Source organism: Giraffa tippelskirchi, chromosome X, assembly GCF_054371585.1.
Source record: "Giraffa tippelskirchi isolate mGirTip1 chromosome X, T2T-mGirTip1v1.2.pri, whole genome shotgun sequence".
NCBI classification, from domain to species: Eukaryota; Metazoa; Chordata; class Mammalia; order Artiodactyla; family Giraffidae; genus Giraffa; species Giraffa tippelskirchi.
In genome coordinates, this window is record NC_137289.1 from 140,750,666 (window position 1) to 140,768,660 (window position 17,995).

At 41.1% G+C, this 17,995-nt stretch overlaps 1 pseudogene across 1 annotated transcript in view; it reads left to right on the forward strand.

Moving 5' to 3' along the window:
- Positions 1-17,995, forward strand: part of LOC145536112 (dual specificity protein phosphatase 18-like) — an 88,971-nt pseudogene that overhangs the window by 32,395 nt on the left and 38,581 nt on the right. The window contains exon 2 of the transcript XR_014075653.1: positions 8,649-8,850. The product of XR_014075653.1 is annotated as a dual specificity protein phosphatase 18-like (transcript). The remainder of the gene's footprint in view (positions 1-8,648; positions 8,851-17,995) is intronic.

The window sequence follows — 17,995 nt, forward strand, 5'->3', positions numbered from 1 at the left end:
TTGGATGCAGTCTCAAAAATGACAGAATGATCTCTGTTCGTTTCCAAGGCAAACCATTCAATATCACGGTAATCCAAGTCTATGCCCCAACCAGTAATGCTGAAGAAGCTGAAGTTGAATGGTTCTATGAAGACCTACAAGACCTTTTAGAACACTCAAAAAAGATGTCCTTTTCATTATAGGGGACTGGGATGCAAAAGCAGGAAGTCAAGAAACACCTGGAATAATAGACAAATTTGGCCTTGGAGTACAGAATGAGGCAGGGCAAAGGCTAATAGAGTTTTGCCAAGAGAATGCACTGGTCATAGCAAACACCCTCTTCCAACAACACAACAGAAGACTGAACACATGGACATCACCAGATGCTCAACACCGAAATCAGATTGATTATATTCTTTGCAGCCAAAGAGGGAGAAGCTCTATACAGACAGCAAAAACAAGACCAGGAGCTGATTGTGGGTCGGATCATGAACTGCTTATTGCCAAATTCAGACTTAAATTGAAGAAAGTAGGGAAAACCACAGGACCATTCAGGTATGACCTAAATCAAATCCCTTATGTGACTATACAGTGGAAGTGAGAAATAGATTTAAGGGACTAGATCTGATAGACAGAGTGCTTGATGAACTATGGATGGAGGTTCGTGACAGTGTACAGGAGACAGGGCTCAAGACCATCCCCAAGAAAAAGAAATGCAAAAAAGAAAAATGGCTGTCTGAGGAGGCCTTACAAATAGCTGAGAAAAGAAGAGAAGCGAAAAGCAAAGGAGAAAAGGAAAGATATACCCACGTGAATGCAGAGTTCCAAAGAATAGCAAAGAGAGATAAGAAAGACTTCCTCCATGATCGATGCAAAGAAATAGAGGAAAACAATACAATGGGAAAGACTAGAGATCTCTTCAAGAAAATTAGAGATACCAAAGGAGCATTTCATGCAAAGATGGGCTCGATAAAGGACAGAAATGGTATGGACCTAACAGAAGCAGAAGATATTAAGAAGAGGTGGCAAGAATACACAGAAGAACTATACAAAAAAGATCTTCACACGATGGTGTGATCACTCACCTAGAGCCATACATCCTGGAATGTGAAGTCAAGTGGGCCTTAGGAAGCATGACTACGAACAAAGCTAGTGGAGGTAATGGAATTCCAATTGAGCTATTTCAAACCCTAAATGATGATGCTGTAAAAGTGCTGCACTCAATATGCCAGCAAATTTGGAAAACTCAGCAGTGGCCATGGGACTGGAAAAGGTCAGTTTTCATTCCAATCCCTAAGAAAGGCAATGCCAAAGAATGCTCTAACTACTACACAATTGCACTCATCTCACATGCTAGCAATTTAATGCTCAAAATTCTCCAAGCCAGGCTTCAACAATACATGAACCGTTAGCTTCCAGATGTTCACACTGGTTTTAGAAAAGGGAGAGGAACCAGAGATCAAATTGCCAGCACCTGTTGGATCATCGAAAAAGCAAGAGAGTTCCAGAAAAACATCTATTTCTGCTTTATTGACTATGCCAAAGCCTTTGACTGTGTGGATCACAACAAACTGTGGAAAATTCTTAAAGAGATGGGAATACCAGACCACCTTACCTGCCTATTGAGAAATCTGCATGCATGCAGGTCAGGAAGCAAGTTAGAACTGGACATGGAACAACAGACTGGTTCAAAATAGGGAAAGGAGTACGTCAAGGCTGTATATTGTCACCATGCTCATTTAACTTTTATGCAGAATACATCATGAGAAACGCTGGGCTCGATGAAGCACAAGCTGGAATCAAGATTGCCATGAGAAATACCAATAACCTCAGATATGCAGATGACACCACCCTTATGGCAGAAAGTGAAGAAGAACTAAAGAGCCTCTTGATGAAAGAGGAGACTGAAAAAGTTGGCTTAAAGCTCAACATTCAGAAAACTAAGATCAAGCCATCCAGTCCCAACACTTCATGGCAAATAGATGGGGAAACAGTGTCAGACTTTATTTTTCTGGGCTCCAAAATCACTGCAGATGGTGACTGCAGCCGTGAAATTAAAAGACGCTTGCTCCTTGGAAGGAAAGTTATGACCAACATAGACAGCATATTAAAAAACAGAGACATTACTTTGCCAACAAAGGTCTGTGTAGTCAAGGCTATGGTTTTTCCAGTAGTCATGTATGGATGTGAAAGCTGGCCTTTAAGAAAGCTGAGCGCTGAAGAATTGATGCTTTTGAACTGTGGTGTTTGAGAAGACTCTTGAGAGTCCCTTGGACTGCAAGGACATCAAACCAGTTCATCCATAAGGAGATCAGTCCTGAGTGTTCATTAGAGGGAGTGATGTTGAAGCTGAGACTCCAATACTTTGGCCACCTGATGTGAAGAGCTGACTCATTTGAAAAGACCCTGATGCTGGGAAAGATTGAAGGCGGGAGGAGAAGGGGAGGACAGAGGATAAGATGGTTGGATGGCATCACCGACTCAATGAACATGAGTTTGGGTAAACTCTGGGATTTGGTGATGGACAGGGAGGCCTGGCATGCTGTAGTCCATGGGGTCTCAAAGAGTCAGACTCGACTGAGTGACTGAACTGAAAATTAATTTTAATAATATTTAGTCCAAAATATGATCATTTAAACATGTAATCAATGTAACATAATTGTTGAGATATTTTACAGTCTTTTTTTTTGGTATTAAATTTTTGAAAGCCAGTATCTATCATATTTTGGACTTTTCAAGTGCCCGTAGCCACTTAGGACTGATTATCGCCATATAGGACAGCATAGGTCTAGACAATACCTTGGGCAGTGAGAGTACCAGTACAATTTTACTTCAGTTCCCAAAGAGTTTAAATGCTAAGATTTTAGGAGATATCTTAGTTACAGATTAATGTGGTTTGAAGAGATTGAAATGTTCCTTTAATAGTGTGGTCAGCTCTATGCTTCATTAATCAGGCTTAAGAAATGATGGGAGAGTGGGGAGAAATTTTGTTTATCTGAATTCATATAATAACTTGACTTTCTATGGGGTCGCACAGAGTTGGACACGACTGAAGCGACTTAGCAGCAGCAGAGAACATAGAGTTGAATTCTCTCATATTACAGATGGAGGTAACTGATTCAGATTGGTTAAGTGAGTTTTCCAAGGTCACACATCTAGTTTGTGGCAGAGCAGTGTTTGGACTCAGTGATTCATCCAGCATTTACTTAATGAACTTTTCATGAGCCTTCTCTATGCAACGTACTGTGTTAGGTACTTAGGATACACAGTTAATGATTAAGACACAGTTCTAGTTTGTGAGGAGTTTATAGATAAGAGTGGGAGACCAGGAATAAAAATCATGCTCTAGAGCACTCTGGGTATTATAAGCCTTGTACAGTGGAGCCCAAAGATGGGGAAGTGGTGTAAGGGATGGGATAAGGAAGGTATCACCCACATCAATGACTCCTATGTCCTGAATTTAAAATGGTGGGCAGGGGGAGCACTTGACCCTTTAACTAACACATCATTAAATGTGGAATTTGTTCGTTTTGAATATAGTTAGGCATTTTCCTCTGACACCTTTGGGGCATGTCTTGTCTTGTGTTTCCCCAAAAGCATAGCCTGAGACAAACACTTGGGAACAGATCACCTAATTGGGGAATGACCCCAGGATGCACGAGTGAGGGAGTGGGAATGAGGCATAGAATAGGAAAAAACCTGAGAAAGGTGAGTTAATATGTATATTTCAGCTGTAGGCAGCTGGGGCTCAGTCCTGCTAGAAGATAGTTTCGAAGACCCCTCAGAGTTGTCCCGGCCTGGGAAGGGGAAGCTGGAGCATTTACCCATTGACTCCTGTCCCTCCTTGATTGATTTGACCTGGGGGTGTTGAATCTGGGCTGCCTGGTGCACAGGCTGAACATGCTTCCTTGGTAGCAGAGGGACAGGGGTCCTTGTGTTAGGGACCCGCCAGTGGGTATAGGACCAGCCACTGTAGCTGCATGTGGGCTCTGAAGTGGCTGCAGGTGCAACCAGGCTGGGCACCAGCAGTATCCGTCACAGGAGGTGTCTGACCCTTCATCACTCAGAACCAGTGTTTTATCTCAGTATCTTAAGTGGTAACATTTTCTTCTACTTTATCTTCAAGTTTACTGTTTGCCCCCTTTATCCTGGTCTCTCTTGCAATACCTGTTTGCAGAATCTTTGTCCCCCTGGCTATAATCTTTCATCATTTTCGTCCTTTTGCTCATGTCATTTTTGGAGTGCTGTTCAAGTTGGCCTTACACATTTTGATTTGTTGGTTCTCTAATATAGATTCTACCTGTTTGTTAGCTATGGCGGACACTTCTGCCTTTGTCGTTTCCTTGTTGACTTTGCAATTGTTTTCAGCTCTCACTTCACCATTGCCTTCTCAGTGCCTTCTATTTTCATTCTGGCCTTTTGTGCTTTCATTTCACCATGCATTGCCTACTTCAGAGTTCAGATTTTCTTTATTTTTTGAAAGACCAATTTTCTTCTATTTCCCACAGTCCTATGTTTCACAGTTTTCTACTCAAACTGTGGTCTGAGCCCCAGCAGTATTACCATTCCCAGGGACCTTGTTAGACATGCAGATTTTCAGTCTTCACATTTCCTGAATTAGAAGCTGTGTTTTTACAGGACACCCTCACTCCCACTTCCACACCCTAATTTGTTTGTATAATGAGGTAGAAAGTGAAAAGGAAAGTCGTTCAGTCGTGTCTGACTCTTTGCGACCCTATGGAATAGTCCATGGAATTCTCCAGACCAGAATACTGGAGTGGGTAGCCATTACCTTCTCCAGGGGATCTTCCCAACCCAGGGATCGAATCCAGGTCTCCTGAATTGCAGGCGGATTCTTTACCAACTGAACCACCAGGGAAGCCCATAATGAGGTAAGGGGTGAGGAAGTGTGGAGAATTACTAATCCATGGTTCCCTGGGAGATGGTTTGAGACTGATGAGGAGCAGAGACTCAGTTTTATTTGAATCTGAGTCTTGCCATTCACCAGTCGCATGGCTTTGGGAGATTTAGCTGTCCTTCCTCAACTTTAGTTTCCTCACATCCAGAATGGGAATAATAATTTCTTTTTTATGAGAGGTTCTGAAAATTAAATTAGATAAGTAGGTAAAATGCCAAGCAGAGTAGCTGGACCACAAGCATTTGAAAAACAGCCACTATATGATCAATTTTTAATGCTGCAAAATAATTTTATTGATCTTTCCACATTCAATTCTTTTTTTTTTTTTTTATTCTGGCTAGTTCATCCTTGAAAGAAAGAGACCTAGCCTGTGTTGAGGAAGAAGAAATTTTCCTCTATCCTTTGTTGACTTAAAAAAAATAGTTACAACCTAAAAGTTGAGAGTTATGTTTTATTCAGTGGGAATTTTTAGAACTTCAAGCCATGAGATAGCATCTCAAGTAACCCTGAGAGAGCTGCTCTGAGGAGGGGGGAGGGGAGGAGTCAGGTTATATAGAAGTTTTATACCAAAAGGAAGATAGCCTGAACATCAAGAGATTATTGTTAATTAAAGGAAACCAGATATCCAGTTAAAGAATTGAGTGCTTTTCTATGTATGCAAAGATGCAAGAGTCTGGGCTCACTGACATCATCGTGGTTATCTGGGTCATTAAGATCATTTTCGTACAGTTCTTCTGTGTATTCTTGCCACCTCTTCTGAATATCTTCTTCTTCTATTAGGTCCATACCATTTCTGTCCTTTATTGAGCCCATCTTTGCGTGAAATGTTCCCTTGGTATCTCTAATTTTCTTGAAGAGATCTCTAGTCTTTCCCTTTCTATTTCTTTGCATTTAGAGTCTAGTCTTTCCCTTTCTATTTTTTTGCAAATAGAGTCCTTTCCCTCTATTTCTTTGCATTGTTCACTTAGGAAGTCTTTCTTATCTCTCCTTGCTATTCTTCGGAAATCTGCATTCAGATGTGTATATCTTTCCTTTTCTCCTTTGCCTTTCACTTCTCTTCTTTTCTCAGCTATTTATAAGGCCTCCTCAGACAACCATTTTGCCTTTTTGCATTTCTTTTTCTTGGGGATGGTCTTGATCCCTGCCTCATGTACAGTGTCACAAAGCTCCATCCATAGTTCTTCAGGCACTCTATCAGATCTAATCCCTTGAATCTATTTGTCACTTCCACTGTATAATTGTAAGGGATTTGATTTAGGTCATACCTGAATGGTCTAGTGGTTTTTCCTCCTTTCTTCAATATAAGTCTGAATTTAGTAATAAGGAGTTCATGATCTGAGCCACAGTCAGCTCCCAGTCCTGTTTTTGGTGACTGTTTAGAGCTTCTCCATCTTCGACTGCAAAGAATTCGGTATTGACCATCTGGTGATGTCCATGTGTAGAGTCGTCTCCTGTGTTGTTGGAAGAGGGTGTTTGCTATGATCAGTGAGTTCTCTTGGCAAAACTCTGTTAGCCTCTGTCCTGCTTCATTTTGTACTCCAAGGCCAAACTTGCCTGTTACTCCAAGTATCTCTTGACTTCCTACTTTTGCATTCCAATCTCCTCTGATGAAAAGGACATCTTTGTGTGTTAGTTCTAGAAGGTCTTGTAGGTCTTCATAGAACCATTCAACTTCAGCTTCTTGGGCATTAGTGTTTGGGGCATAGACTTGGATTACTGTGATATTGAATAGTTTGCCTTGGAAATGAACAGAGATCCTTCTGTTGTTTTTGAGATTGCACCCAAGTATTGCATTTTGGACTTTCTTGTTGACTATGAGGGCTACTGCATTTCATCTAAGGGATTCTTGCCCACAGGAGGTAGAAAGACTTCCTATCTCTTTTGTTTCTTAATAGTAATCAACATAAGTTCATCCTCATGGCAGAGAGACACATTTTGGGGTGGCAGATTTTGCTCCCATACTCTAATAGTGAAGGTGATGCTCCTCCCCCTGGTTAGGTTTGTGGACCAGCTAGGGATTGTTACAGCTTCTGATTCAGATTTGCACCTCAGGGGAGAAGGGGGTTTGATAGATACAGCCCTTAGCCAAATTTCTGATATCTAAATGCCTCAGAAAATGTGCGACTCAGACCTGTTCTTTCTGAAGTAGGAGTAGTTATTTAGCCAGTTACATCTCACCCTCACCGGCTTCCTCTCTGACTCTGTCCTGTTTCAAAGGACTAGAGGTAGTGGTCAGTTTCTCAGGCTTATCTCCCCTGCAGCCCTCAGAATTTTTCCTGAAGAGTGGCGAGTCATTGATTGCTTTGCTCGGCTTCCAAGGCTGCTCTGAATGGAAATGTCCTATGCCTCAGTGGACAATTTGCTGGAGTAATGGACATGGAGAGTCAGACAGTGCTTGCTAGCTACCATCACATCTGGGAAGTTCAGAAGTATTTTACCTTGGGGCTGTGCTGACCTTTGAAATTTGAGTTTTATTCATCCCATATGCTAATCCATTATTCATGGGGAAATTCTTAAATTGCCTTTTCTAAGCCAAATTGAAATTTTCATACAATAGGTGATAAATGAGCATTTTAAGCTGAGCATTTTAAGCTGAGTATTTTAAGCTGCCAGGTACTGGGGCTACCAGTCTTTCATCATAAGGAGCAGGACCCTATGGGGCCTTCCCAGGACAGACCCCTCCCCCATATCCTTTGCTGTAACTCCTCTCTGAAATACCTAGATAATAGTATCTGATGCATATCTTCAGAGTTATTTCACACATGCTAAAACCACCACTAAATGGAAGAAATTTAACTACCTATGGTCAGGAGCACAGAGTCCCAGACCTACTGGCGCCTAAGGATTGATATTGTCAATCCCCCACCCCCCAAGACACTGTCCTGTTACCTTACATATGCCAATTAGAGAATTGTGCATGAGCTGATCACATACCCTGGGACAGGACCCATCTCCTTTACCTGCTCTTTAAAACTGCTTTCCTGAAACCCTGCTGCAAGTGACGGCTTTTTCAGCACCAACTGTCCTGATTTCCGTGCTTGGTGACCTGTGATAAACATTGCCCGGTTCCTTCACCACAACCCATTGTCAGGAGATTGGCTTCACTGTGTATGTGTGGGTGCACCCAAGTTTGGTTCAGTACCATCAACAGTTAGGTTTGGAAGCATCTCTGTCTTTGCACAGCAGTGCTTGAGCCATTATTTGAATGTTTTATTACATTTTTTCTTTTTTAATAAAAATGTCATTGAGAAGAGAGAGTGGGACGAATTGAGAGAATAATATGGAAATATATACATTACCATATGTAAAATAGACAGCAAGTGGGAATTTGCTGTGTGACACAGAGACCTCAATCCAGTGCTCTGTGACAACTAGAGGGGTGGAATAGGGTAGGAGATGGGAGAGGGGGTTCAGGAGGGAGGGGACATATGTATACCTGTGACTGATTCATGTTTAAAAAAATGTCAGTGAGAGAAGCCTAGATCTCAAACACAGTATAGATTTTTAAGCATGCTGAAAGCTGATCATCTTTAACTTTATTTGGAGCTCATCAGACTTAGACATGAGGACTACGCTAATTGTGAAGAAAATGAATAAAAATAGTAAACATCTCCAAAATGGTGAAAATATATTATAGAACAGTGTGTCAAAATGATTGATGTATTTTGAGTTTTTCTAATATTTTTTAATATCTCTGGGAGTTAAATCTTCTTGTAAGGGAGGAAAAATAATTTTCCTTTCACTCTTCTAGATTCTTGGCTGAGATCGCATGATATAAGACAGATTCATGGGAGAAAAGCAGAAGTTTAATATCATGTATGTGTCTTACATATATGAGAGACCCAGGAAGACTGAGTCACTCCCTCTAATCTTCAATACCATCTCCAGCTAAAAACAAAAGATGTTGGGCAAGGAGAGAACCAGGTTTTCAAGGCAAAACACAGTAAACAAAGGTAAGGATGTTATACAGATTTAAGTCCAAGCCTTCTTCCTTGATAAGAGCATCTAAAGATCTAGTCATCCTCCGCTTCTTGGTACTCAAAGGGTACCCTTGCATATGGAGATTCCCCTTATAACTGTAAATTGCTCTTACTAAAGGGTAACTTCTACTTGGTTTCCAGAGTTTTTCCCATGTCTGCTGTTTTCTTATTGTTGTTGTTGTTTTTCCTTTAAGAACCAACCTTCTTAAAATAATCCTTATCCCAAAGAGGCATATTTTCGGTGGCAAATTCTGCTTTCATTCCTATACAATCCTATTATTTGACGTTCTTAAACTGGAATTTGTATACATTGTTAGGAAGATATTTTGTTTCAAACTATGGGGCTCCTACACTGTGATATTTATGCTGGAAACATAATTAGGATGTAATTCTAATTCCTGTTTTGTCTCTCTACCTTTAAGGTAGTTTAAAAATTCAAAGGATGGAGATTCCTATTAATTAATAAATAATCCTGTTGCTTTTTCCCCCTCATAAATGAAACAAGTAAAGGAACAAGTCTCAAATGGAGTCACTAGTGCTAAGACCCATGAAGACTTAATACCTGACTTAACTGCAGTTTCAGCCTTTACCAGTTGTGAAATTTTAAAACAATTTCCTAATCAGCACTAGTGAGAAAAGAATCCTTGAATAAAGCTGATTAGATCTTCAAATTTAGTTAGTTGAATTTTGTTTCTTAACATATGTGAGGTGACTTAAATAATTTTCTGGGCTCTTGTTGACACTAGAAAAATGAGGACTACAGGTATTATTCCCAAGTTATTATGAACCTCATACTAAAAGAATTTGAGGATTTCCCAGAGGCTAATTTATCATTGAATAGCTTTTACAAACGTAACAGCTTATGTTTTCCCATTCCACTTGAGGGAAGGTATTTTCAGGTCTCAGTCCCTGGCTGGAGAGTGTATATTTTAGAAAAAAAAAATAGTGTTATTTTGTTGGCTCAGACACTAAATCCAAGTCTTTTACTAAGAGCTTATGAAAATTCCCAGCTTCCAAGACTACTTTAATGTGTTGAAATGTGATCAAAAGAATCCTGTTCATATAGTTTGGAATTACATGTGGAATTGTGGTTCTTGCCATCAATTTGCTGTGTGATCTGAGCAGGTCTATTTAATCTATGGGAGTCCTGGCTTCCTCATATATAAAGCACCTAGTAGGGTTATTTAGGCATTGATTGGGTCTTCCTAGGTGGCACTACTTGCAAAGAACCCACCTGCCAGTGCAGGAGACCTAAGAGACTCAGTTTCAATCCCTGGGTTGGAAAGATCCCCTGGAGTGGAAAATGGCAACCTACTATATTTCTTCATGTTAGGTGGATCATTTTTGGTATCTTAGGAGAAGGAAATGGCAACCCACTCCATTATTTTTGCCTGGAGAATCCCATGGAGAGAAGAGCCTGGAGGGCTATAGTCCATGGAGTCACAAAGAGTCAGACACGACTAAAGTGACTTAGCAGCAGCAGGCTATGAACATTCTGTGATTGCTTTCCAGATGATTAAATAATAGGTTAGAACTATGCACAATCTTAATTTTAGTTCCCACATTTACATTTACCTGGAATGCTGAAATGACCCTGTAAAAACCTTTCTGGATTATTCGTTTGTTGGGAGATAATTCTCCATGAGTGTCTCGCGTTTCTGCACATCTTCTGAGCAAAGGCATCAGCGGATTTGCATTCTAGACTGTCTTTCACAGGATGCTTGTATAATGAAAAGCCTTACAAGATATAATGTGTTCCTCCAAAGCAGAGGGAAGATTTGCTTGCTTTCCAGAATAGTAATGAAATTAGTCTCTCCCCAGGGCAGATTTAGCAGTAGCCCTCTTATCAAAGATCTGCGATTCCAAGGTTCAGAGTTCCTCACTGCATGTTCAGGCATCACCTGGCCCTCATTGCATCACTGTGGAAACTGAGCCTTGGGAATCAGTGCAATTGATGTTACTCTAGCTACTGCTATTGTTGGCCTGTGTTTTTTGCCTCTGAGCCAAGAGTCCACCTATTTCATACGACTAGAGGACAGGAGAGATTTTATCTCGTTACTCCCAGCCTTTGCTTCCTCTCCTCTCACCTCTCAGCAGATGGGGCAGGGGACAGAGGGAACCAAAAACTAATAGTAGGCCTGACTTCTTAGAGTTGCCTGAAGATTAGAGATGATACTTGTAAATCATTAAGTGCAGTGTCTGGCACAGAGGAAGTTTTCAATAAATCATAGCTATTTATTTTTCTTCTTACCATTAAAGAGCTTTGGATACATTTCCCCAAGGTTCATCTGAGTATGACTTTGGTTTTCTCTTAATTCGTGGATACTTGTGTCTCCATTGATTTAAGCGATCAATTGAAAATCAGCCCTAACTGACCCTTGGGGAAACATCCATACATTCTTATATATATAAAAGATGACATGGTGGGATTTCCCTGGTGGTCCAGTGGTTTAGATTCTGCACTTCCACTACGGGCAGGGGTGGAGGAGGTGCAGGATCCATCCCTGGTCAGAGCAGTAGCATCCTGCATGCTGCAGGGCACAGCAAAAAAATAAAAAATGACCAGTGTAATGCATAGTTTAAGGCAGAAATTCAGCGAGTGTTAGGTATGATGGAGATGATGACAACTGTTAGTGTTACTTTCCCTCCATCCAAACTCATGTATCTAGTATCTTCCTCTATTGCTTAGCCCAGCTCTTTTCTACCCGTGGCTATACATAAAATATAAAGTTACAGAAGCACAACATATTAAAAGAACTTAAATTTAAAATGTGGAAGATTCTGTGTATTTGAGGGGAGGTGTGAAGGGAGTCATTTTTTTCTTGTGCTTACTGATTTATCTGATAAAGCAGATAAAGAAGCAAAATAGTGAAGACAGAAACTAAATGATCTTATATATCAGTAAATGCAGTAAGTAGGCCTTGTTTGGACCTGACTAAACAACCCAAAGTTTTTTGAGATGGGGGTGGGGAGGAATTGAACATACACTAAGTATAAGAATTATTAGAGAATTATTTTTCATTGTGTTAGGTGTGATAATGGTATTTTTAACAGTCCTTATCTGCTAGAGATACACAGAAATATTTAATGGTGAAATAATATGAATTATATGATGTCCAGGGAGTCTTTAACATATTTCAGGAAAAGAAGAATGCAAAAAGGGATAAGAAAGGCAGAATCTTAATTGTTGTTGAAACTGGTTGATGAGTATATGAAAGTCCATTGTAACTATTCTACCTTTTTAAAAAGTTATTTATTTATTTATTTTTGGCTGTCCTGAGTCTTTGTTGCTGTGCATGGGCTTTCTCAAATTGCGGCAAGTGGGGGCTACTCTCATTGCAGTGCACGGGCTTCTCATTGCAGTGGCTTCTCTTGTTGTGGAGCACAGGCTTGGTTGTTCCACAGCATGTGGAATCTTCCTGGACCAGGGATTGAACCTGTGTCCATGCATTATTAGGTGGATTCTTAACCACTGGACCACCAGGGAAGTCCTAACTATTCTACTTTTATGTGTTTGGAAATGATCTTAATAAAAATTTTAAAACAAATAAAAAAGCTACATTTTAGTTTATTTCAGCTTTACTATTTAACTAGTTACTTAAGTTTCCTTAATCTCTGTGTTTCCTCATCTGTAAATTGTAGAAAACAATAGTGTTAACCTCAAGGACTTGAAGATTAAGTGAATTAATACTTCTAAAATAGTTGAGATTTATAGATATATTTCGCTCAGTGATGTCTGACTCTTTGCGGCCTCATGGACTGTAGCCTGTCATGCTTCTCCGTCCATGGAATTTTCCAGTCAACAATGCTGGGGCAGATTGCCATTTCCTACTCCAGGGGATCTTCCCAACCCAGGAATCCAGGGATTGAACCTGTGTCTCTTATGTCTTCTGCATTGGCAGGCGGGTTCTTTACCACTAGTGCCACCTGGAAAGCACTAAAACACTTAGAACAGTGCTTTTTTCTTAGTGAGCATTCAAAAAATGTTCATGAATACACTGTTTCCTATTATTTAGCAAGGCAGAAGGGGCTTCCCTGATAGTTCAGTTGGTAAAGAATCTGCCTGCAATGTGGGAGACCTGGGTTCAATCCCTGGGTTGGGAAGATCCCCTGGAGAAGGGAACGGCTACCCACTCCAGTATTCTGGCCCAGAGAATTCCATGGACTGTATAGTCCATGGGGTCACAAAGAGTCGGACATGACTGAGTGAATAACACTTGATGTTAATGAGCTTTCCAGGTGGTGCTAGTGGTAAAGAAACCGCCTGCCAATGCAGGAGACATAAGAGATGAAGGTTAGATCCCTGGGTCAGGAAGATCCCTTGGAGTAGGAAATGGCAACCCGCTCTAGTATTCTTGCCTGGAAAATTCTAGGGGCCTAAGAGCCTGGCGGGCTACAGTCCATGGGGTTGCAAAGAGTGGGACAGGACTGAGCAAAATATATTTCAACAGTTCATGGAATTCAGAGCAAAGGAGATATATTAGGGGGAAAACTCTTCCTTACTTCTTTTGAAATCAGTCGCTTTCCATGGTATTATATCAATTCAGATTGAATTTGCCTCTAAGAAATAATAAATAAGTTACAAAGCGTAGTAACTTTTATGACTTAAGTAGGAAATACTACATCTCTAGAGTTGGGGAGCTACTGGCATTGGTTTGACAGCTCAGCTATGTCAGGGCCCAAGATGTAATTCCATAGGCCTTTCCCTCGTGGCTACAAGATGCCTGCTACAGCTCCAGGCATTGGACTATAGCCAAGGCAGAAAGAAGGAGGGAAGAGCAGTGGCAGTCTTATCTGTCTATTTTATCAGGAAATCAAAATTTTTCTGGAAACTCTTTAAATAAGTGACCATTTCTGTCTCATTGGCCAGCAATATGTTATATGGCATTACTGGTAGCAAAGGAAGCTGAAAATATCAATTAGTAGTGTTTCCAGTGTATAAGTGTGAAAGCAACAAGTGATAAGGGAAAGATAGTTGGGCCACTCAGTTAATGGTATTGTTTTCAGGTAGTATTTGGACTTTAAAAGTGAGCATTTGATCTAGCGAATTGCAGACTCTAGAGTAGTCTGACAGATTCTGTGATTATTCATGAAAATCAAAATGTTATTTCTGAAAGGAGCATTTAGTCCATCTCTCATGTTAATAATGTCTGGCATGTTAGTAAATATTTGTTGACTAAAAAAAAAATAACCTTAGAAATGGAAACATGAAATGGCTCCACCTACTGGGTAATTGTATTAGTTACCTATTGGCATTGTAGGTACCCCCCAAAATTTAGTAACTTAAGCGAATACATACTTACAGTTGACCTTTGAATAAAACAAGTTTGAACCACACGAGTCCACTTATATGCAGATTTTTTCCCCAATATAATTGGCCCTTTGTATCCATGGGTTCCATATCCATGGATTCAACCAACTGCAGATAATGTAATGACATTTGAGATGTGTGGTCAGTTGTATCTGCAGATGCAGAACCTGTGCATACAGAGGGCCAACTATAGGACTTGAGCATCCAGGGATTTTGATATCAGTGATGGGTCCTGAAACCAACCCTCCATGAATACCAAAGGACAGTTGTATTGTGTCATAGTTTCTGAGGATCAGAAATTGAGAAACTACTTAAGTGGTTCTGGCTCAGAAACTCTCATGAGGTCACAATCAAATTGTCAGCCAAGACTTCAGTCATCAGAAGACTTGACTGGGGCTGGAAGATCTCCTTCCAAGTTCACTGAAGTTTACAGTTGGTCATAAACCTCTGTTCCTCACCATGTGGGCTGTAGGGGAGGAACATTTTCCTTCGTCCACTTAGGTTCTTTGGCTGGTATAATAATGGACATGAGACACATTAATTGTATGCGTGGCAGTCTAATGGAGATGAGAGGGTCAAAAACAGTCAGGCAATTGAAACTTGTATGCCATCCTGAGATAAGGAGAAGGGGATAGGGGTCTGGGGCTGAAAAGGGGAGGAAGACAATTCACAGGGAGAGAAGAAATGTCCCTTGAACAGCAAGGAGATCAAACCAGTCAATCCTAAAGGAAATCAACTCTGAATATTCACTGGAAGGACTGATGCTGAAGCTGAAGCTCTAATACTTTGGCCACGTACTTTGACGTGAAGAGTGGACTGATTGGAAAAGAGCCCGATGCTGGGAAAAATTGAAGGCAGGAGGAGAAGGGGGCAACAGAGGATGAGATGGTTGGATGACACCACCAAATCAATGGACATGAATTGAGCAAACTCTGAGAGATAGTGAAGGACAGGGAAGCCTGACATGCTGCAGTCCAAGGAGTCACAAAGAGTCAGGCACAACTGAGTGACTGAACAACAGCAAGAAATGCAAATGTTTGGTAAAAATAAAAAAAAAAAGTTTGTCAGGCTACACAGAGACAATGGGTCACGCAGAAGGCTTTGAACAAACAGGCTCTGCTGACAGGCGCCACCCACCTCCACGGCCCCCTCAGCTTACCACACCTAACCCAAACTCTTTGTAGGTATCTTCCAGGACCAGGACGTCTATGTAAATTCTTATATGGTGTTAAAGGGGAGGTAAAAAGCTCTTCCTGAGTCTGTTGGACCTTGACTGTCTTCAGTGAAACATAATCCACATGCCAGATGGCACGTTCTGGAGTGCCCTGCCCTGAACCCCCTCAGGGCCCCTCCATAGGGCTGCTTGAGTGTTCTCATAACATAGGAACTGGCTTCCTTCAGACTGAGTGATCCAAGAGAGCCAGGTAGACAAGCCATAGTGTCTCTTATGTTCTAGCCTCAAGAGTGATAAACATTACTTCCGCCATATTCTGTCATTACACAGACCTATCCTGATAGAATACAGGCAGGGACTACGTAAGAGTGTGAATCCCAGAAGGAAGAGATTGTTGGACACTATCTCGAAGGCTGGCTATCACACTCACAGAGCAATTTAGCTGAGAAATGAGAACTGCAAGCCCAGCTTTTCTGATGATCAACCTGTGCCCCACATGACATTTCTTTCTCTTACTAAAGAGAAATTTTTGTTAAAAACAATCATCATTTAAAATTAACCAATAGCTTTCTCTGTGTCTTATATGTGCCCACACAGTCACATTGACATGAACACCCAAGAGTGAGTGAAGGTGCTCAGTCGTGTCCAACTCTTTGCGATCCCATGGACCAGGCTCCTCCATCCATGGAATTTTCCAGGCAAGATTACTGGAGTGGGTTGCCATTTCCTTCTCCAGGGGATCTTCCTGACCTGGGCATCGAACCCCGGTCTCCCGCATTGCAGGCAAACGCTTTACCATCTGAGCTACCAGGGAAGCCCCAAACACATGAACATTTTGCTATGGCTCAATTTCTGTCAGTATTCTTTAGAGAGGACAAAAACCAGAGTTCTTGCCTAATGCAACTAAAACCCACAATTGGACAATTAAGAGAGCTGTGTCATCAAAAAGGGTATAGATCTACCATAAGAATTAGGCAGTTGGCCTCCTCTTCCATAAGTGAAATGGGAAACAGTCAAGAAAGAAGCAAAGGAATCGTCTGTAAGATAGATGGGAAGGAAGCAAAAGGTAATTGAAACATTTTTAAATGAAAAGACCAGCTTTTATTTTTTATTGTGGGGCAAACCGAGTTCCCAAGCTCTTCTTTCAATGTGCCTGTGTTTGTATAGAAATACAGATTGTTCGAAAATTGCTCACTCTGGTTAAATCTTATTGCTAAAGGAGACCACCAGGACTTCCCTGGTGGCTCAGGCGGTAAAGAATCCGCCTGTGATGCAGGAGACCTGGGTTCAGTCCCTGGGTTGGGAAGATCCCTTGGAGGAGGGCATGGTAACCCACTCTAGTACTCTTGCCTGGAGAATCCCCATGGACAGAGGAGCCTGGTGGGCTATAGTCGATAAGGTCGCAAAGAGTCAGACACGACTGAGTGACTAAACACAGAACACAAAGGAGACCACACTGAATTTCAATTCATTATACTGATATCATTTTCCAAGTACATCTTTTTTTTTGAGGACACATTCCACATTTTATTTACAATTTAAGACTAATCTCAAAATCACATATCCATGCACCTATTTACTTTTTGTTGATTTTACTTACACGTAAATGCATGGTTTGTCCAACAAAGACTGTAAACAAATGTTTACCATGTCTGTTACATGGAACACAGGAACAGCTTGTGGCAGAAATTCATCCACCTCTCCCACAACATTTTTTTTATTATAAAAAACATCTACCTCTGCTTTATTGACTATGCCAAAGCCTTTGACTGTGTGGATCACAATAAACTGTGGAAAATTCTGAAAGAGATGGGCATACCAGACCACCTGATCTGCCTCTTGAGAAACCTGTATGCAGGTCAGGAAGCAACAGTTAGAACTGGACATGGAACAACAGACTTGTTCCAAATAGGGAAAGGAGTATGTCAAGGCTGTATATTGTCACCCTGCTTATTTAACTTATATGCAGAGTACATCATGAGAAACGCTGGGCTGGAAGAAGCACAAGTTGGAATCAAGATTGCCGGGAGAAATATCAATAACCTCAGATATGCAGAGGACACCACCCTTATGGCAGAAAGTGAAGAACAACTAAAGAGCCTCTTGATGACAGTGAAAGAGGAGAGTGAAAAAGTTGGCTTAAAGCTCAACATTCAGAAAACTAAGATCAGGGCATCCAGTCCCATCACTTCATGGCAGATAGATGGGCAAACAGTGGAAACAGTGGCTGACTTTATTTTTCTGGGCTCCAAAATCACTGCAGATGGTGATTGCAGCTATGAAATTAAAAGACGCTTACTCCTTGGAAGGAAAGCTATGACCAACTTAGCGTATTAAAAAGCAGAGACATTACTTTGCCAACAAAGGTCTGTCTAGTCAAGGCTATGGTTTTTCCAGTGGTCATGTATAGATGTGAGAGTTGGACTATAAAGAAAGCTGAGCACTGAAGAATTGATGCTTTTGAACTGTGGTGTTGGAGAAGACTGTTGAGAGTCCCTTGGACTGCAAGGAGATCCAACCAGTCCATCCTAAAGATCAGTCCTGGGTGTTCTTTGGAAGGACTGATGTTGAAGCTGAAACTTCAGTACTTTGGCCACCTGATGCGAAGAGCTGACTCATTGGAAAAGACCCTG